We start from the raw sequence: 22,737 nt of genomic DNA on the forward strand, positions 1-22,737 counted from the left end.
AGCTGCAACCGTGTCTCTTTTTGTGTGTCTTAGTTAAGAATTTAAACTAATCTTTAGTGGACATAGGTTCCATATGTCGTGTTGTGACAGAACTAAGATGATATCTTTTACCCTCTATGCTTAATGCCGACCACGGCCCTACTTAGAAGGCTTTATTTGCAATATTCTGTGATATATTACGAGTGTATGGGCTGGTAGCTGTACATTTGTTTTTGTCTTTTCTTCTGTAGTACGGTTTCTGTCCGGGACTTTCTAGGACTGTGTCAACCATGAAAGCAGTATTATCATATGCCAAGAACGCTTCATGTTCTGCCAAGGACAAACAGGTCGAGATTTCAACACCAGGCATACAGGAGGACATTAAAGCCTACACACACACACACACACACACACACACACACACACACACACACAACAGACTCACAATGTCAGCAACAGCCAGGCACATACACAATGACATTCATTTGAAGAAGCAGAGTGAAATGTCGAAGTATCCCACCGACTAAATGAAGGCATAAAACGGATCTGCTAGAAGAGCTGGAGATATATTCAGGTTACAGAAAACAAGAAGATATGAAAAACTTGAAAGTGAACCGGTGAATTTTTTCATACGCTTTTACATAATACTTACGGGGATAGACTATGGTGACTCATTTTTGGAACCAATATTCATGATCTTTTAAATAAAACAACAAACAAATTACAAAACTGACTTTAGACTTTTATTGTACACACTTAAGATTGTATTAGGTATTTTTTAAAGTTAAAAGCTAGTACCCAGAAGACACTAGACGACATCTACGAAAGGCATTCACGGAGTGCGAGGGTGGTTAGTGGGAATTCTGAACGCTACAATTTTGAACCTGGATCAAAATTTCAAAAACTGCTTTGAAACTGATGGTATAGTCTAATGTCGTAGGGCTATTTAAAAAATTGTTTTTAGCAAAATAGTGGCGCTTGGAAGAGGAAATCATTTTTTTAGACCAAAAATTCATTATGAAAACGAGCAGCAAAAATAAAAATAAAAATTTGTCGGAAATATCCTAAGTACTTAAGTAGAAAAAACGCCACCTTACAAGTTATAAAGAAGTGAAATGTAACTGCATATATACACTCCTGGAAATTGAAATAAGAACACCGTGAATTCATTGTCCCAGGAAGGGGAAACTTTATTGACACATTCCTGGGGTCAGATACATCACATGATCACACTGACAGAACCACAGGCACATAGACACAGGCAACAGAGCATGCACAATGTCGGCACTAGTACAGTGTATATCCACCTTTCGCAGCAATGCAGGCTGCTATTCTCCCATGGAGACGATCGTAGAGATGCTGGATGTAGTCCTGTGGAACGGCTTGCCATGCCATTTCCACCTGGCGCCTCAGTTGGACCAGCGTTCGTGCTGGACGTGCAGACCGCGTGAGACGACGCTTCATCCAGTCCCAAACATGCTCAATGGGGGACAGATCCGGAGATCTTGCTGGCCAGGGTAGTTGACTTACACCTTCTAGAGCACGTTGGGTGGCACGGGATACATGCGGACGTGCATTGTCCTGTTGGAACAGCGGACGTGCATTGTCCTGTTGGAACAGCACTAGGAATGGTAGAACGATGGTTTCGATGACGGTTTGGATGTACCGTGCACTATTCAGTGTCCTCTTGACGATCACCAGTGGTGTACGGCCAGTGTAGGAGATCGCTCCCCACACCATGATGCCGGGTGTTGGCCCTGTGTGTCTCGGTCGTATGCAGTCCTGATTGTGGCGCTCACCTGCACGGCGCCAAACACGCATACGACCATCATTGGCACCAAGGCAGAAGCGACTCTCATCGCTGAAGACGACACGTCTCCATTCGTCCCTCCATTCACGCCTGTCGCGACACCACTGGAGGTGGGCTGCACGATGTTGGGGCGTGAGCGGAAGACGGCCTAACGGTGTGCGGGACCGTAGCCCAGCTTCATGGAGACGGTTGCGAATGGTCCTCGCCGATACCCCAGGAGCAACAGTGTCCCTAATTTGCTGGGAAGTGGCGGTGCGGTCCCCTACGGCACTGCGTAGGATCCTACGGTCTTGGCGTGCATCCGTGCGTCGCTGCGGTCCGGTCCCAGGTCGACGGGCACGTGCACCTTCCGCCGACCACTGGTGACAACATCGATGTACTGTGGAGACCTCACGCCCCACGTGTTGAGCAATTCGGCGGTACGTCCACCCGGCCTCCCGCATGCCCACTATACGCCCTCGCTCAAAGTCCGTCAACTGCACACACGGTTCACGTCCACGCTGTCGCGGCATGTTGAAGACTGCGATGAAGCTCCGTATGCCACGGCAAACTGGCTGACACTGGCGGCGGCGGTGCACAAATGCTGCGCAGCTAGCGCCATTCGACGGCCAACACCGCGGTTCCTGGTGTGTCCGCTGTGCCGTGCGTGTGATCATTGCTTGTACAGCCCTCTCGCAGTGTCCGGAGCAAGTATGGTGGGTCTGACACACCGGTGTCAATGTGTTCTTTTTTCCATTTCCAGGAGTGTATTTTATGAGTTACAGCTCCCAAAAACTTGAAAAATATTGTTTTAAAAGCGTTTGAAGTTTCAGCTTGTGTTTTTTAATAGTGAAACTGAACAAACCGTTAATCGGAAATGCCAGCACATTACCGTGGACCTTTCTTCCACCGATGTCGAAGCACTCTCATTTTGACGAGATTACATCGATTAACTGGCTTCCGCCTATCAGTCGAAGCGATTGTTGCACGACTGGGATTACTTTTAGAACATTTTCTATCGGTATAAATAAACTTGTTTGTCATTTTCAGGCACTCACATTTTACTTCGTATAAAAAAAAATCGAAATGACAAGTTAAGCAGACGCGAGACAAGCACGTGCTTTCAGACTGTTTATAATAAAAGATTCTTGTTACGTAGAGAAAACTTGTTGACAATAGTATTGTAGTCGAAACTAATGCTCTCTGTGATACTGTACGAAACTAAAAAGACTCTTATTTCGTCGATCACTACGAGGGCTATTCGGAAAGTAAGCTCCGATCGGTCGCGAAATGGAAACCGCTGTGAAAACCAAAAGTGTTTTAGTTGCAATAGTTTAGCTACATCTTTCAGCTACTTCTCTACATAGCGTTTTACCAACTTTCCAATATCCTCGTCATAGAAGGCAGCCGCCTGTGCTTTCCATCAATTCTCTGCTCTCGTCTACAGCTCGTTTCTGTGCCAAAATTTTGTCTTCATAGCCAGCGGTTCAGTTGAGCAGAGATGAAACTCAGGATGAGCCAATTATAGGCTGTGTGTGCTGTTGGCGATCATCCACTTCCCATCGAAAACTCTGGACCGGTAAAACACGAAAATGTCATGTGGTGTGCCTTTATAATTCAATTAAGTCTGTTGTCGTCCTGTTTAATCACTCTTTTCGATTACTAGCATCCCAGTCACCCAAAAATCACCATTAAAACCGTTTGTTAAGGGTTATATAGTCGCAGTTAACGTGGATTTGTCTACCGACGCTACCAATGATTTTTACGAGTGCATCCGTAACCGTTTCGGGGGGAGATGAATTTTAGTTCGTGAAACAATATGCGAACGAAAGTATCTCCACTCGCAAATCTTAGTTGCACAGACTACAAATCTTTCGTAATTAAAACGGTCACTGATCTCAAATCAAGTTTACGTTTTTTGGTTCCGTGACAGTTGCGATGCGGTTTGTTGTTCTTTTCTGGACACGTCACACAAATGCAGAAATTTCACTTTTCATATTTTCTGATGCTGAAACTGTTGCAACTGATGCAAAACACACAACATTCTTAATGAGCAGCTTAATCACTTTCATCAAATTCGTCCTTTGCAGGCCACTACATATGGCATACACACACACACACACACACACACACACACACACACACACACACACACACACGCACAGCTAAAGCTAGGAAAGTATACCGCAACTCGGGCGTTTATTTACGGAATTCCTTGATTTAATCATCTGTCTCGTAACCTAACTCTAATAATCCATAGTAATGGAAATATGACCCTGTAAAAATGAATAAAAACTGTGTGACGTAATCGTTAGCACTTCCTCTCGTGTGACTGGACAAAATCAGTCAGGGTTCCCGCCAAAGAGACCCTTGACCAACATACATTTTCGCATTTTATTGCACACTGCTCAAACATTTTCCAGCTCGGAACAAACATCCACGCATGAATATATGTCGGCAAGTATCGTGTCGAAAACTACAACTCTTGTACGTAATGTGAAGGACAATCAAAGAATTTAAAATCAGAGATGGTAAAATAGTCTTTATTAAACTGAGTGAAAGTACAAATCCTCAATAGCTGTTTATTGTATTTTCACTTTATTACGACCCCTTTCATACCCTGAAGATATATCTTCAAGTCATATCTGCATATAGAATGAAAATACATAAGTAAAAATGCTAATAGTCAACATATCCAACCGAACAAAGTAGGCAGTAAAGCGATGTACTCACAAAACTAATACTTCATGTTCCACGACTTCCAAGTTGCAAGTGCGCATAAAAACATGTCGCTCCACGGTAAAACCTTCGATGAAACAGCAGAAGCCATCCGATCCGAACCATGAATGAACAGTAAAACGTATCCAAAACTCTGTCAAAAGGCGAGCCCGGACAGCATCGACAATCCTTGTTTGATAGGATGAAATCGATGAACACAAAACATTGCAGAATGAAAGCAATGTATATTAAAACACAGCTCGCATTGTTGGTAGACTACAAAAGAGGAGAAACCTACCATCGCCAAAATCCGCGGGGGAAACAAATAATTAAAAGACAAACAATCTTTGGGAGTCGTCATCATACTAAAATATAGTGACAGGCGTCAAATACAACTGCACGTTGCAGCACTAGCCAAACACTGAATGATGTGAAGCCGAGCACGCACCACCCCTTGGTGAGTCGAAGATCGCGACATCTAGCGGTAGAAACCAGATTCAAGGACAGGCAGGCTGGACCTTCGAGACTGCATTAACAAAATGGATCTCAGAGTTAAATCCGTTACAAGGGACAGAAAATATAAGTATTAAAAATTACATTTATGAGAAGTAAGACATACTTAAAATTATTTTCGGCTAAGGAAACTGAACTACCTGCTTACATCCACAACAAAACAACAGAACCCAACTGAAGTCCTAGTCCTCGATAGCAAGGCGTATTAAACCAATAAAAATGCAAAAATGTAAGAAGTATAAAAATATAAAAACAAAATATCTAAAACAAAACATATTATCGCACCATCTGCAGCTACGGCTTCGAGGAGAGCCAGTTTCACGATAAGTTCCACGACAGACTGTTTCACATTCCATTGCACGCCATAACATTCCATCGGTTCTCATCACCCCATTACACCAACACGATTCTGTATGCATTCTTTAAGCGCCGGCCGCGGTGGCCGAGCGGTTCTAGGCGCTTCAGTCCGGAACCACGCGGCTGCTACGGTCTCAGGTTCGAATCCTGCCTCGGGCATGGGTGTGTGTGATGTCCTTAGGTTAGTTAGGTTTAACTAGTTCTAAGTCTAGGCGACTGATGACCTCAGATGTTAAGTCCCATAGTGCTTAGAGCCATTTGAACCATTTTTTTGCATTCTTTAAGAGTGAATACGTAACTGAACGTCCTGCAAGGACTAAAACTGCCAAGGAGTTCGCCTTCGATCTTTATGGTGCAAACGTTTGTGACCACTGTGGACCGCCATTTTTCATTCGATGTTAATGGTTTGTTTGAACATTTTTTGAATGCCGACAATGTCCATTTTGTGAAGCGTGATACCTACATCTCATAGAAGGTTGATCTCTGCACCTCCAGGACACTCATTTTCTGCCGCCTTGCTGATTCACATGGTGCGTCATTAGTACCTAACGTATCTCCTGTCATAGATACTAACACAACGCTTTCAAATGGGCCTTAGTAAAGATTGAACTTGCGACCATGCATTCAAGGGGTTCCTTGTGAGCCGTGCTTTTGTGGTCAGGCAGTAAAAATGACGCAAACACTTTAGAAGAACAGAAAGTGTGCCTACGACGAAGGCTATGGTTGTTTATGTTGTGTATGAAGTACCACTGGGCTGTGCCCGTCTGACTTCAGAATGCGCTAGGGAATCTTTTTTGATGAAGGATTAGGGTTGTGTGTGTGTGTGTTTGCGTGCGTAAGTTTGTGTTTGGTGTGTTGTTCTTGGTCCCTAAAATGGCGCATAAGGGTTAATTTTGGGCGTTTGTGAGAAGCTTCTGGTGGTTCGCGTCCTAAATTTTGAATGAGAATGTGGGACGAAGTTTGTGTTGTTTCGTAAAATTTTGTGGGGTTGTCCTGAATAAGTGTGTAAATGGTGGGTTGGGGTAAAAAGTCTTTTATGTGTGTTGGGGACGCATCTGCCAGCGCCTGAGATGACACGGAAAGTTTCGTTTTTGAGATGTCAGTGTAGGGTAGTGCTGTGTCTGGCGCCACAGACAACACCTCCGAGCCATACAAGCTGACCGCAAGTATGAGCTGGCGCCAGAGGAGGAGTTCGTACTGAATGATTAATCCGCCACCTTTCAAGAGGGGATACAATCTACAGAAAAGTGCGCAGCCTTTGTTTGCTGCGGTGATGAGATGCCTGTTCCACGTCAGTCGTCGATCTATTTCAAGGCCCAGGTAGATTACTGAGTTTCTGCAGGTCAATTCTCTACCGTCAGTGGTGAGCTGACGATCAGGGAGATAGATTTTTGGGGGTACTTTGTGGGGATGATTTTTATCTTCCACCTGTTACACCACTGTGTAATCTTGTCGAGGTGTTGTTGTAGATGGCGATGTACACTCCTGGAAATGGAAAAAAGAACACATTGACACCGGTGTGTCAGACCCACCATACTTGCTCCGGACACTGCGAGAGGGCTGTACAAGCAATGATCACACGCACGGCACAGCGGACACACCAGGAACCGCGGTGTTGGCCGTCGAATGGCGCTAGCTGCGCAGCATTTGTGCACCGCCGCCGTCAGTGTCAGCCAGTTTGCCGTGGCATACGGAGGTCCATCGCAGTCTTTAACACTGGTAGCATGCCGCGACAGCGTGGACGTGAACCGTATGTGCAGTTGACGGACTTTGAGCGAGGGCGTATAGTGGGCATGCGGGAGGCCGGGTGGACGTACCGGCGAATTGCTCAACACGTGGGGCGTGAGGTCTCCACAGTACATCGATGTTGTCGCCAGTGGTCGGCGGAAGGTGCACGTGCCCGTCGACCTGGGACCGGACCGCAGCGACGCACGGATGCCCGCCAAGACCGTAGGATCCTACGCAGTGCCGTAGGGGACCGCACCGCCACTTCCCAGCAAATTAGGGACACTGTTGCTCCTGGGGTATCGGCGAGGACCATTCGCAACCGTCTCCATGAAGCTGGGCTACGGTCCCGCACACCGTTAGGCCGTCTTCCGCTCACGCCCCAACATCGTGCAGCCCGCCTCCAGTGGTGTCGCGACAGGCGTGAATGGAGGGACGAATGGAGACGTGTCGTCTTCAGCGATGAGAGTCGCTTCTGCCTTGGTGCCAATGATGGTCGTATGCGTGTTTGGCGCCGTGCAGGTGAGCGCCACAATCAGGACTGCATACGACCGAGGCACACAGGGCCAACACCCGGCATCATGGTGTGGGGAGCGATCTCCTACACTGGCCGTACACCACTGGTGATCGTCGAGGGGACACTGAATAGTGCACGGTACATCCAACCCGTCATCGAACCCATCGTTCTACCATTCCTAGACCGGCAAGGGAACCTGCTGTTCCAACAGGACAATGCACGTCCGCATGTATCCCGCGCCACCCAACGTGCTCTAGAAGGTGTAAGTCAACTACCCTGGCCAGCAAGATCTCCGGATCTGTCCCCCATTGAGCATGTTTGGGACTGGATGAAGCGTCGTCTCACGCGGTCTGCACGTCCAGCACGAACGCTGGTCCAACTGAGGCGCCAGGTGGAAATGGCATGGCAAGCCGTTCCACAGGACTACATCCAGCATCTCTACGATCGTCTCCATGGGAGAATAGCAGCCTGCATTGCTGCGAAAGGTGGATATACACTGTACTAGTGCCGACATTGTGCATGCTCTGTTGCCTGTGTCTATGTGCCTGTGGTTCTGTCAGTGTGATCATGTGATGTATCTGACCCCAGGAATGTGTCAATAAAGTTTCCCCTTCCTGGGACAATGAATTCACGGTGTTCTTATTTCAATTTCCAGGAGTGTATATTGAGAAGGGTGTGACTACTTTTGTATATGGCGATACCATCGGCATTGAGAGCAATCTCTCCGGCGATCTGCGTAGGAATGCCATGCGTGTATGTGGTATAAGGGACGGGACCTAAAACTGATCCATGCGGGACTCCTGCGACAATCTGATGTGTCTGGCTGGACTTTTCTCCGTTCCTTACGAAGGGTTGTCGTCCAGTAAGGAAGGAATCAATGATCCAGATTATGTGTACTGGGCACCCTAACTGATCTATAAATTTAGACAACATTGTGTATCAAGTGCAGAGATCTGGTGCTATATTTAGGTTAAAATCAACACTCGATATCGTTAAAATAAGACAGAGAAAAGCCGTAACAAAATTACAAAGAGTACTATTACATATGGCGTTAAAAGAAAATAAAGAAAGACTGTAGCGTGTACCCCTATGGCTGGTGCTGGTGGCTCGTCGGTTTTCTCGTGATACCACGATCGTACACCGTGACTGATGGCTGAGGAGCCATGGGTTATATAGTGTGCTATTCGCCTGCCGACTATGGATTAAGTCAGCGCTTCCCAACCTTTTCAGCTGGCGGTCCCCTTCTACAGTCGAAAATCCTTGGCGGACCCCTTCTACATACGAAAATCCTTGGCGGACCCCTAGTCAATCAAGAGCACAATATCTTTAGATTTCAGAGCGAAACCCATGAGAACTGAAAGCTTCTTAATGCAAGTGCCATATTTCCAATGAGCCCCCATTCCCCTCACCCCGAAGTATCAATAGTCTTTGGAGCTTCTTGTGAATGTTCTTTCTTTGGTCGTCCTCCCTCCTCATTCATTTCAACTGGAAACTTCCCTTGTTGTGAAGGCGATGGAGAAACCGCACCCTTCTTCAATGATCCTGACTTCAACCATGGATCCATTTTAGAAGTAATAAACGGGTCGAAAATCGACTTATGAAGTAGGTAGTGCACTGACAAAGCAAGTTTAACATTTAACGATGCCTGGGGCCGCATACGTGCCAGCGAGTGCTGTGATTGGTCGACAAAGCTCGCCCCGCGCATACGTAAAAGGTTTCAGCGCATCTAGCGCCGTGAGCCGGCGCACAAACGACCCCCGTATTGTTGCGAAACAGTCGATCAGAGAAGCCGCATTCACCGGCACTAAACTGTGTATGTGTTCTCACTTAGGAACCGCAAACGCTGCTTGGGAATACGACCTGAAGTAAAAGTACACATGTTTTACACACGAAAAAAAAGTGATTAATTTGATTTTCACATTTTTATTCAATAATTTTACTCATTATTTTACACGATTTGGTCAAAGGTGGCTGCGGACCCCCTAGAAAGAGCCGGCGGACCCCTAAGGGACCACACGTTGGGAAGCCCTGGATTACGTTATTATCAGCCAATGGCAACCGCTTCACAAGAACTGAAATGTCTTTGCTGTATGAACTTTACACAGTAAGTTCTCGTAGACCACGTACGAGAGCATGAGAAGTTAAAGCATTATTAAGTATCAGACAAGTAGTCATTTACGTTAAAATAAAATAAACAAACTTACAAAACAACATAAGAAGCAGTGCAATCTACTGACACTGGTGTGAAAGACAAACACATCGTCCTTGTTAATGTTTTGTTGAAAAACGAAGAAAGTAGAGAGCGATTATCATATGCACATATAGATATCACATAAAATAAAGACATAATGGCAGGTAAAATTATGTTAAAAGGTACAACCATTAAAATACGAGGGTTGCCCAGAAAGTAAATCACAGCATTTTCTTTCTTAGCCAAAAACAATGTTAGGAATGTGAAACGTTATGTATGTATTATTTGAAGTCTCCTGAGTGAGCGCGCCATGTTTCCGTCACTTTCGAGAGATAGCGTAGCTGCAGGACAGTTTCAAAATGGCGTCTGTAGGTGCTGTACGTACGAGTAATGCGCCGTCATTGAGTTTCTCACTGCAGAGAAAGAACCTGTAGGGGATATTCACAAACGCTTGTGCAAAGTCTATGGACCATCTGCTGTCCAAAAGAGGTACAGTTAGTCACGAGAACAGAGGGTGAGGTCATCAGAAGGCGATTCGTCGGAGCTCTACAATTTACAGCGGTAGGGGAGACCACCCACGGCTGTGTTGCAGCGAGCTGATGTTGTCGTTTGCCATTAAAGGATGCCATTCGTGGAAGACATTTTGAAAGCGATGCGGAGGTGAAGCACTAGCTCTGCCATCAGGACAAGCATTGGTACCGACAGGGAATACACGCCCTTGTTTCGCGTTGGAGGAAGGCCATAGAACGGGATGGAGATTACGTGGAAAGGTAGGGTGTGTAGATAAAACACCATTCTTTCGTGTGTCTAGTTCTCATTATGTTCAATAAAGAACTGCTGAAGAAAAAAATGAGGTACATTACTTTCTGGGCACCCCTCTTATACAGGGTGGTCCACTGATCGTGACCGGGCCAAATATCTCACGAAATAAGTGTCAAACAAAAAAACTACAAAGAACGAAACTTGTCTAGCTTGAAGGGGGAAACCAGATGGCGCTATGGTTGGCCCGCTAGATGGCGCTACCATAGGTCAAACGGATATCAACTGCTTTTTTTTAAAATAGGAACCTCCATTTTTATTACATATTCGTGTAGTACGTAAAGAAATATGAATGTTTTAGTTGGACCACTTTTTTCGCTTTGTGATAGATGGCGCTGTAATAGCCTCAAACGTATAAGTACGTGGTATCACGTAACATTCCACCAGTGCGGACGGTATTTGCTTCGTGATACATTACCAGTGATAAAATGAACCGTTTACCAATTGCAGAAAAGGTCGATATCGTGTTCGTATATGGCTATAGTGATCAAAATGCCCAACGGGCGTGTGCTATGTATGCTGCTCGGTATCCTGGACGACATCATCCAAGTGTTCGGACCGTTCGCCGGATAGTTACGTTATTTAAGGAAACACGAAGTGTTCAGCCACATGTGAAACGTCAACAACGACCTGCAACAAATGATGATGCCCAAGTAGGTGTTTTAGCTGCTGTCGCGGCTAATCCGCACATCAGTAGCAGACAAATTGTGCGAGAATCGGGAATCTCAAAAACGCCGGTGTTGAGAATGCTACATCAACATAGATTGCACCCGTACCATACTTCTATGCACCAGGAATTGCATGGCGACGACTTTGAACGTTGTGTACAGTTCTGCCACTAGGTACAAGAGAAATTACGGGAAGATGACAGATTTTTTGCACGCGTTCTATTTAGCGACGAAGCGTCATTCACCAACAGCGGTAACGTAAACCGGCATAATATGCACTATTGGGCAACGGAAAGTCCACGATGGCTGCGACACGTGGAACATCAGTGACCTTGGCGGATTAATGTATGGTGCGGCATTATGGGAGGAAGGATAATTGGCCCTCATTTTATCGATGGCAATCTAAATGGTGCAATGTATGCTGATTTGCTACGTAATGTTATACCGATGTTACTACAAGACGTTTCACTGCATGACAGAATGGCGATGAACTTCCAACGCGATGGATGTTCGGCACATAGCTCGCGTGCGGGTGAAGCGGTATTGAATAGCATATTTCATGACAGGTGGGTTGGTCGTCGAAGCACCATACCATGGCCGCACGTTCACCGGATCTGACGTCCCCAGATTTCTTTCTGTCGGGAAAGTTGAAGGATATTTGCTATCGTGATGCCTGACAACAAGCGTCAGCGCATTGTCAATGCATGTGCGACCATTACGGAAGGCGAACTACTCGCTGTTGAGAGGAATGTCGTTACACGTATTGCCAAATGCGTTGAGGTTGACGGACATCATTTTGAGCATTTATTGCATTAACATGGTATTTACAGGTAATCAAGCTGTAACAGCATTCGTTCTCAGAAATGATATGTTCACAAGGTACATGTATCACATTGAAACTACCGAAATAAAATGTTCAAATGTACCTATGTTCTGTATTTTAATTTAAAAAACCTACCTTTACCAACTGTTCGTCTAAAATTGTGAGCCATATGTTTGTGACTATCTACCACAAAGCGAAAAAAGTGGTCCAACTAAAACATTCATATTTCTTTGCGTGCTACACGAATATGTTATAAAAATGGGGGTTCCTATTTTAAAAACGCAGTTGATGTCCGTTTGACCTATGGCAGCGCCATCTAGCGGGCCAACCATTAGCCCCTTCAAGCTAGACAAGTTTCGTTCTTTATAGTTTTTTCGTTTGACGCTTATTTCGTGAGATATTTGGCCCGGTAACGATCAATGGACCACCCTGTATACACATCGTTGTATATTTGCTAGGCAGTGCCCACTGGTAAGAATTCAAAATGACGCCATTGCTTAGACAATGTGAGGACTAAGATGGACGGCATGATACCGCAGAAGTGTGTACTGGGAAAGACACCGTTGTCATGGTAACGTAAAGGCCGAAGTGGTAGTTGAGAAGCTAAAGATGTATGCCAGCGGACGCCTACTACGGTCAAGGTATCGATTCATGTGGATGTAATCAAAGACGTTTGTGCCGGCGACTCGTAAACAAACTCTGTAGGAAATTTATTTAGTATCCTCCAGCGCTATTAGTGAGACCACTAGAGCAGCGGCTGTTGTCAAGATGCCACAGTGACAGAGCGGCAGCTCTGTGTGAACGTTTCCATGCCAAGGGCTTCCAGAAACTTGAATACATATATATGACATGGTGTCGTTAGTAATCTGATGCTAAAAGGCTAGGTCTTAGAAACATTAGGATGCGTTAATTCTTTTCTCTATCTTATTTTAACGCCATATGTAATTGTACTGTTTGTAACTTTGCTGTTCCTACCCTTGCAAGGCCAAAAATTCTGAGGGTGGCTTTAACATAAGCCGAAACCGGTAAATAGACAAATTGAAATCTGGTTTCGCAGGACAGAGCGGATCAGGTTGTAGAAAGGGGCCAAGATCAGTTACTGTTAGCTACACAAGAACACACAGCTTTATTCCTCGAAAACCAATGCACAGTTCTCTCTTTAAAACAACAAGGATCAATTCACTGCTGAGGACCCAAGTAACTTCTCAATAATAAGATTTAAATAATTCCTTTTAAAACACAGGGATTTAGAGAAACGGCTGAAGGCCTTACTTAAGTAACATTAAAATATCCTTAAATAATTCCTTTTAAGGCACCAGAATTTAGACAAACAGCTGAAGGCCTTACTTAAGAAAATTAAAATATCTTCTCGGTTAAAGGCCCAAACAATATTTCAGATCAGCAAGGAAATTCTTTAAATGGCAAGCATTTACGAATCTCGGCTAAAAGCCATATTAAGGAAAATTTAAATTAATTCCTCGGCTGAAAGCCCAATAATTTTCAACATAATAAAAGGCAGCCTTTAAAGACAAGCATTTACACAGTACAACAGAAAACCATCTTAAGAAAACACGAAATATCTTGACGGCTGAAGGCCCAGACAATTATTCAAAATAATTAAAGACAAGCCTTAAGATAAGCATTTACACAGTACGGCTGAAGGCCATTTTAAGAATGGTGATTAAAGAGAAACCTTACAGACAGGAATTTAGATATTACGGCCGAAAGCCACAGATTTTAAAACAAACGCGGCTGAGGGCCTAAATACAGAGCAAACAAGAATTTTAGATAAAATATGGCTGAAGGCCTAATCTTAAAATACTTCACATAAGGTTCGGCTGAAGGTCATATACTGAACATAGAACAGACAAATTAATACACGGCTAAAGGCCCCGCACAGTACTTGAGACTAGAGAAAATTACAATCCCAAACAACAGAACAATGTTGCTCAGAAGTGTTCCAAGGGTCGGCCTGGTGAGGAAACTAACCACAGTTTAGGTGAGACAGGTGCCAAGCGTAACACTAAACAATCGGGTGGCAGCACGACCTAGGAACGGCTGAAGAACCAATCAACAACCTAATCAACTCCCTTCTACCCGACCAACGACACGACAACCAAAAATATCAGCGAGGACGAGGACCACAGCTGGACTATGTCTTAATAATTGGCGTCTAAACACAGTCAAGGCACAATAAACATTCAAAGAAAAAAAAAAGAGAGAACAACATCAAGCCGTCGAACTACACGCCGTGGAGACTTCCTCGCTGTTCTGTCGCAACTACCCCTACTGCAGTATTCATCTGCTCAGTGGAAATCACAGAAGCTACACACAGTTCTACGTAAACACTTGCACAAGAACTCGAACAATCGTAAAAGCAATCACTGTGGAACAACAAGGACGAATGGCAACTCGACACACACAGTTTCCACAACCGACCGAACGACCAACCAAGGTCGTTCTCACTCAAGTTATGTGTGTCGGCAACGGTCGGGCGAGTCTTGGCTGTCCGGAGCTCACTGCAGCTCCAACCCGACTGATGTCCGCTCGGAACTCGGAGACACGGCGACCCGGGCACACTGAATCGGATGCAATCATGGAGAGGTAACTCTGGCCCACTGGCCACGACGTCTCTGCACAAGGAAGGAACCGAGCCACGTCCGGCAAGATGACCAACTGACTAGGCCCAGAAACGGTCAAAAGACCAAACATACCTCTCCCGATGAGACGACCAACCGAACGACCAACCAACGGTCGTTCCCGCTCCAATCTCCTTCCGTCGGACAGTTCATGCGTGTCGCCAGCGGTCGGCGAGCACTAGCTGTCCGCACCTCAGTGGCGCTCCGTCCCCGACTGCCTCCAGACAGACCACGACCCGGAAATACAAACGGTCGCTCCAGAGATAGTACGACAGAGCACTTATCGATGAGCGCTGCTGCTGCCACTCACGGGCAAGCAAAACAACAACTTACAAGGGAACCTCCCCATCGCACCCCCATCAGATTTAGTTATAAGTTGGCACAGTGGATAGGCCTTGAAAAACTGAACACAAATCAATCGAGAAAACAGGAAGACGTTGTGTGGAACTATGAAAAAAATAAACAAAATATACAAACTGTGTAGTCCATGCGGAATATAGGCAACATCAAGGAGAGTCTGAGCTCAGGAGCGCCGTCGTCCCGTGGTTAGCGTGAGCAGCTGCGGAACGAGAGGTCCTTGGTTCAAGTCTTCCCTCGAGTGAAAAGTTTACTTTTTTATTTTCGCAAAGTTATGATCTGTCTGTTCGTTCATTGACGTCTCTGTTCACTGTAATAAGTTTAGTGTCTGTGTTTTGCGACCGCACCGCAAAACCGTTCGATTAGTAGACGAAAGGACGTGCCTCTCCAATGGGAACCGAAAACATTTGTTCGAAAGGTCATAGGTCAACCGATTCCTCCACAGGAAAACACGTCTGATATATTCTATACGACACTGGTGACGGCATGTGCGTCACATAACCGGAATATGTTGTCGACCCACTTAACTTGTACGCTTAGCGAATGGATGGAAATGGAAATGAGCGTTTGGCGTCATTGGCCGGGAGGCCCCTCGCGGGGCAGGTCCGGCCGCCATATCGCAGGTCTTATTACATTCGGCGCCACATTGGGCGACCTGCACGCCGGATGGGGATGAAATGATGATGATCACAACACAACACCCAGTCCCTGAGCGGAGAAAATCTCCGACCCAGCCGGGAATCGAACCCGGGCCCAGAGGACGGCAATCCGTCACGCTGACCACTCAGCTACTGGGGCGGACAGCGAATGGATAAAAAGATACTTCTACATTGCCCGATTTAGGTTTTCTTGTGGATGTGATAATCACTCCCAAAAAAGTAATGAAAACGTAAGAGTTTGTCACATAAACTGCAACAAATGTTTCACAGTCGCACAGTTTTCCCTGTGCTATGTCAAAACATATGTTTTTAACGTTTTCAAATTTTTCCGTGTGTAGACCGTCAAATCCTGCATATGTCCAAGCAAATCTGAACATGTCCTGGAATTTTGGAGAGCGAAGTTGATTATGTGTGAGTGCGTGAACTTTGATAATTGTCTGAAAATAAAAAATTAAACTTTTCACTCGAGGGAAGACTTGAACCAAGGCCCTCTCGTTCCGCAGCTGCTCACGCTAACCACGGGCCCACGGCACTCCTGAACTTAGACTATCCTTGATGCTGCCTATCTTGCGCATGGACTACTCAGTTTGTATATTTTGCTTATTTTTTTCATAGTTCCACACAACTTCTTCCTGTTTTCTCGATTGATTTGTGTTCATTTTTTCAAGGCCTATCCACTGTGCCAACTTATAACAAAATCTGAGGGGGGTGCGATGGGGAGGTTCCCTTGTTAGTGACACCAAAAAATTGAATAAGAAAGAGGCGACAGAACGATAAAAACAAGATGACGAGCAATAAACGGCATGACCGCGAGCCGCGCACGGCTCACAAATATTATTGCGATCTAGACTGTTGACTTTAACCTATCTGATCTAGCTTTTTCTGTTGACCCCCACCCCCTCCTCCCACCGTTTCCCTGGCCAGAGAAACGCAAGTACGTGATGTGTACATCTTTCAGAAATAGTGCAACTGTAAAACATGTTATCGTAGAAGATTAGACCACTGTTGCATCAGAGAAAGGTTGCAGACTTACATAAAGGCTGTGTTGCTCCTTGCGCCTCAGAGCTGGAACGCAGGTCCCGTGTATCTCTACAGAGGGTCCGCCTCGAGTCTTTCTGGAGGCAGTGCCACTGACAGTTTCCCCCCTCCCCCATCAGCAGCTGCCATCCGTCTGCTGACGAGTCGCTGAGCCGGAAGAAGACAGAGGCCGCCACGCAGCACCGCCTTCAGCAAAGCCTCCGCCCACGCAGCGATGTCGGGGCACGCCGGAGTTTTCGCCCGTGCCTGACGTCGCGGGCAAGTTCTTCGTAATTACTTGCTCTTAAGGAGATAACAGGACGCCGTGTCTCGAGACGACTGGCGCCGTGAACCAACGGCACAGTGGAGGGGGGCCCGAGGGCAGCAGGGAGAAAAAGCCACGTGGCGTGCTTTTGTGCTCCATTTAAGGAACGTATGAACGCATTCAGGTACGGTGGGCCGCCATAATGGCTTAATTACCACCTAAAAATAAATTTATGCAATTAATTTTTGTTTGGTTGCATTTACATGTCTGCATTCCGGGTATACATCAAAATTTTCAGCACCATAATACTGTAGCGGCTAGCAGTGAAATTTTAAAATGCCAGACCACAGCAATCAGCCGTCCTTTACTGTCAGGTTTTATTAGACAATTATAGATTCCGGCTAGTGCCTAGCCATTACCAATGCACAATTTCATGGTATCATTGCATGTTCTAGTACGTCAGTAAAGCCCAACGGCCTTGCTCAGTGGTAAGACGGTTCCCGTCAGATCACCGAAGTGCTGTCGGGCTGGGCTACCACTTGGACGGGTAACCATCCTGTCTGCCGAGCGCTGTTGGCAAGCGGGGTGCACTCAGCCCTTGTGAGGCGAACTGAGGAGCTACTTGATTGAGAAGTAGCGGCTCCGGCCTCGTAAACTGACATACAGCCGGGAGAGCGATGTCCTGACCACGTGCCCCTCCATATCCGCAACCAGTGGCGCCTGTGGGCTGAGGATGACACGGTGACCGGTCGGTTCCGTTGGGCCTTCCAAGGCCTGTTCGGGCTGAATTTATTATAGTTTAGTATGTCAGTCCCCTGTTGTTTGGGATTCTGTCACAGTTCGTTCAAGTAGTCAACGCTCGGATTAAAAAGGGTGTAAGACAGAGATGTAGCGTTTCGCTTCTACTGTTCAATCTCTACAAGGAAGGAGCAATAATGGAAATAAACGAAAGGTTTAGGAGTGGAATTAAAATTAAAGGTGAAAGGGTATCAATGATACGATTCGCTGATGTTGCTATCCTGTGTGAAAGTGAAGAAGAATTACATGATCTGATGAATGGAATGGACGGTCTAATGAGTACAGAATACGGGTTGAGGGTAAATGGCAGAAAGGCGAAAGTAATGAGAAGTAGCAGGTGCCTCTCCTCCCCGTCGGAGGTTCGAGTCCTAACTCGGGCATGGGCGTGTGTGTTGTCCATAGCGTAAGTTAGTTTAAGTTAGATTAAGTAGTGTTGAAACGTCCCCTTTTGAACAATTATACATGACTGTGCTTAAACTGACACACAATATTTTGTTAGCGCAACGCAATCTGACTTTCAAAATTCCCTATAAAAGAATGGCCCTGACTAACATTAAACTATACCTTTCACAAATCACTTACCTCACAAAAATCTTCGCTGCTCAAGCTACTGCAATACAGCGAGCGCCACTACTGCCAGCTAAATAAAAGATTCAAACTATGGAAGGCACTAACTACTGATAGGGATAGTTAGCAAATGAAAGATATTAATAGAGAACAAACAATGTATTTACCTTGATATCATCATATATAAATATAGCAGTTCATGACAAATTTCAAAACTCCGCCATCTCTCTCCCCACATCCACCACTGCTGGCGGCTCACCTCCAACTGCGCAACGCTACGCGCTGTTCACATCCAGCTGCCGCTGCCCGACACTACAATGGCGAGTATTACAACAATGCAAAGCAGCCACAGACTGCACACAGCACAGCCAGTGATTTTCATACAGAGGTGGCGTTACCAATAAAAAACCTAAACAGCCTACTTACAGTGTGTAAGCTTAGGGACCAATGATCTAAACAGTTTTGTCCCATAAGATCTTACCACAATTTTTTTTATTTACAAGTAGCAGAAATGACAACAATGATAAACTTAACAGTAGGATTGATGGTCACGAAGTACATGAAGCTAAGGAATTCTGCTACCTAGGCATCAAAACAACCAGTGGCGGACGGAGCATGGAGGGTATCAAAAGCAGATAAGTGATATGTGGCGCCATTCGCTTCTCTGTATTCGGTTACGATCTCTGCGGTCGACCCTATATCGCGTGGCCGCGGTTTTCCTCTTTGGTCGCTTTTCGGCTATTTAAGCGCAGGACGCTGTGGGGAGAGGACTGGTTTTTGGTCGGTTGGTTGGCGCTCCGGTGTGCAGTCTGGTTGTCGGTGGTCGCTTTTGCGACTGCTCTGCCTCTTTCTGTCACATGGGCAGTGGGGCTGCGGTCGGAGACGTGCGTCCGGTCGACGAGTGTGTTCTCCGTCTAGTGAGACGGCCCTGGTCTCGTCTGTGCTGCTGAGCGACGTGAGAGAGTTGGGTTGTTTGGGGGAAGGAGACCAGACAGCGAGGTCATCGGTCTCATCGGATTAGGGAAGGATGGGGAAGGAAGTCGGCCGTGCCCTTTCAAAGGAACCATCCCGACATTAGCCTGGAGTGATTTAGGGAAATCACGGAAAACCTAAATCAGGTTGGCCGGACGTGGGATTGAACCGTCGTCCTCACGAAGGCGAGTCCAGTGTCTTAGCAATGCGCCACCTCGCTCGGTCAAACGTGAGAGAATATGAGAAGTTTATTATTAATGTGTTACTGTTACCAGATGAAGATAATCGTGGATTTGTATTGTGTTTCAGCCGGCCGTTGTCGTCGAGAGGTTCTAGGCGCTTCAGACCGGAACCACGCGGCTGCTACGCATTTAAAAGCCTGTCGTCGTTCTCACTGCGACGGATCTGATCTTATCTATATTCAAACCTTCTCTCACTGCCTCTTTCATTAACGCTCTTGCGACCTGAACTAGATTGTGCTCATACTGTGCAATTAAAACTGTATCATCCGCAAAGGCCAGAGTGTTGATTCTTCTACCCATTCGTGTACCTGTTTCCAGGATTGTTACCTTTCTCAGTGTTCTTTCCAGAACCAGATTAAACAGAAAGGGAAGGGGATGGGGATTGGCAGTCTCCCTATCGTATTCCAGTCCTCACCTTGAACTTCTTTGGCGGCTTTACATTCACTCGGACAGTGCACGTTGTCTCTTTTATCCATGGTCGTATTATGTTTATTACTTTTCTGGGAACTGCGTCCTTTCAAATTCTTGCTAAGTTGCTTGCCCGTTCACACTGCCATTCCCGTTTTGGAAGTCCACAAAAAGACAGAGGACATTTCAGCGAAATTCCCAGATCTTTGAAAGCGCTTTCCTTATTATATGTAGTTGGTCTACGATTGATTTTCCAATTCCAAATCCTGCTTGCTGGAATCCAGATACCTCATGGACGTATGGTGTTAACCGCTTCAGCAACAACATGCTCAAAATCTTATAAGTTGTGCATAGTTAGTTAATTCCTCTATCACACACAACAATAGCAGAAAATAAAAACAACTCAGAGATCGTACAGGTATGGAAACACAGTGGCTTTTAGGTTAAAGAGTATTACCCGAGTTCTGGTTTTCTTAATTTCAATCACTAATGTTCACATTGTTTTGTTGTTCATCAAATTATCAAATTTATTGTCTACGTGGTCAATAGTAAGCTCTGTGTCATTAATACGGGTAGCTGTGGCAGCTTCAGTGTTGCGCATTTATAAAAAAAAAATGGTTCAAATCGCTCCGAGCACTATGAGACTTAACTTCTGAGGTCATCAGTCCCCTAGAACTTAGAACTACTTAAACCTAACTAACCTAAGGACAACACAAACATCCATGCCCGAGGCAGGATTCGAACCTGCGACCGTAGCGGTCGCTCGGTTCCAGACTGTAGCGTCTAGAACCGCTCGGCCACCAAGGCCGGCTTACCCATTTATCCCAAAGACGGATTACTTGGTAAAGACCCTGGCTTTAGAAGTCTCCATTTTGGCTGTTCAGAAAATCATGTGGTCGTCATTCTGAAAATGCCTGCCACGCGGTATTTCTTAATCTGAGGAAGGAGAATATGGAGGGGAAGGATGGTGAGGCAATGTTTGATAACCCAGAGAGGCATCATATGTGATTGAATCTTGCTCAGAATGAGCTTGGACTTCGCAGAGGAGCAAAAACTTACCCGTGGACTGGTTTTTCCATCGCTTCCTACCGTCGTCAGGAGATATGAACAGTGTTCCCCTGTGACGGTTAGCCCCTTTGCAGCATAATCTGTTAGCTGTTAGCAGCACATGATAAAAGTCTCAAAAAACACTCGGAATCACCTTGCCCGATTGTTGGGTCTTCGCCTTTTACGGCGGTGGTGATCCACACGTTCCTATCGTATGCTTTGTTCCTGTATGTTGGGGTCATAGTGATACACCCAACACTTGCCCATGGCGATTAGCCTGGTAAGGAAGTCACCTGAATTAGCGTGACACACTTGCAATATTTAGGCTGCTGAGCCTGGAATCGCGGTGCTGCTACGGTTGCAGGTTCGAATCCTGCTTCGGGCATGGCTATGTGTGATGTCCTTAGTTTAGTTAAGTTTAAGTAGTTCAAAGTCTAGGGGACTGATGACTTCAGATGTTAAGTCCTATAGTGCTTAGAGCAATTTGAACCATTTACTGTGTTTCAATTAGCGACTGTTTTTCCTGATTAAGTTCTGGTCCGTCAGTGATGGTACGGTGTGCCTGTTTCCTCGAATTGTTACATAATCGCCGTCGGAATTTCCTTGAGAAATAATGCTTATTTTCTCTTGGCAGAAGTTGTGAATAGAGGAAGGACAGAACCAGTGGCATAATTATAAACTTCACTGTTTGCAACGTGATTATATAGTGAACATTTTAATTATTAATTTCCGGAGGGAATAGCGGCGTGTTATTGAAAAATGTTGTGGAAGTAATTTGTGTACACCAATATTTCATCTTAGTAGGAAGTGCTGAATGCGAATGGCTTGTGGATCTCTTGTGGCCGTATTCCAGTTTTGAAATTTTTCTAATGTTCTAAAGATTGTATTACTCTGGATATTGCCCAGTTGCTGGGTGATTTTATGTTGCTGTTTCAGTGGTATAATAAGTGGTGCGCGTCGTCAGTTGTAGCTCGTCGTTTAACTGAGGGAAGACGCCTTGACGGCGGCCAGTTTGCATAGTAACCCATAGCGCGGTCGCCATGTTTATCAGCAGACTCCACTTCTTCGGCGAATTTAAGTTGAGTATTTTATTATTTGTTCTTGGTGATGCCGAGACGTCCGTCTTTCCTTCTTCACCGTTCCTTTCAGCTTTCATTCAGGCTCGATCTGAGTTGTAGTTTCCGAACACCTCTGATGTGTGATTACTTGTCACTGAAATTTTTTAGTACCTGAAACATGCCTTTCATTTTACTGGGTTTTTAATATATTATTCAGAAAGAGAAATTGTGAGTTGTTTCTGCTGTTATGTCTTAAAAGGTGTCCTGCTTCTGTGGGACTTTTTCTTAGTGATCCGTTTATTGTATGTATGGGACTTAAGGTTTATGTAAAGAGGGTTCTAAAATTATTTTTTGTTTGGGGTGGGCTTTGACACCCGTAAACATTTTGTCTGTTTAGTAATGTTTCAAATTCTAGGACAATTATGTATATTATTCTGGGGTAACAGCAGTTTGCTGCTGTCGTGCAATTGTTAAATAAAACTTGTTGTAAATTACAAGCCAGAGTTTGTGTTTGATTGGTAATTATCCCCTTGTCCTTACTGAGTTGAAGTTTCCTTGAGCGTGTGTCTCACGTCTTAACTAGCACCGGCAAAAAGGGCATTCCTGGAC

This window comes from Schistocerca americana, chromosome 6, assembly GCF_021461395.2.
Source record: "Schistocerca americana isolate TAMUIC-IGC-003095 chromosome 6, iqSchAmer2.1, whole genome shotgun sequence".
Taxonomy (NCBI): domain Eukaryota; kingdom Metazoa; phylum Arthropoda; class Insecta; order Orthoptera; family Acrididae; genus Schistocerca; species Schistocerca americana.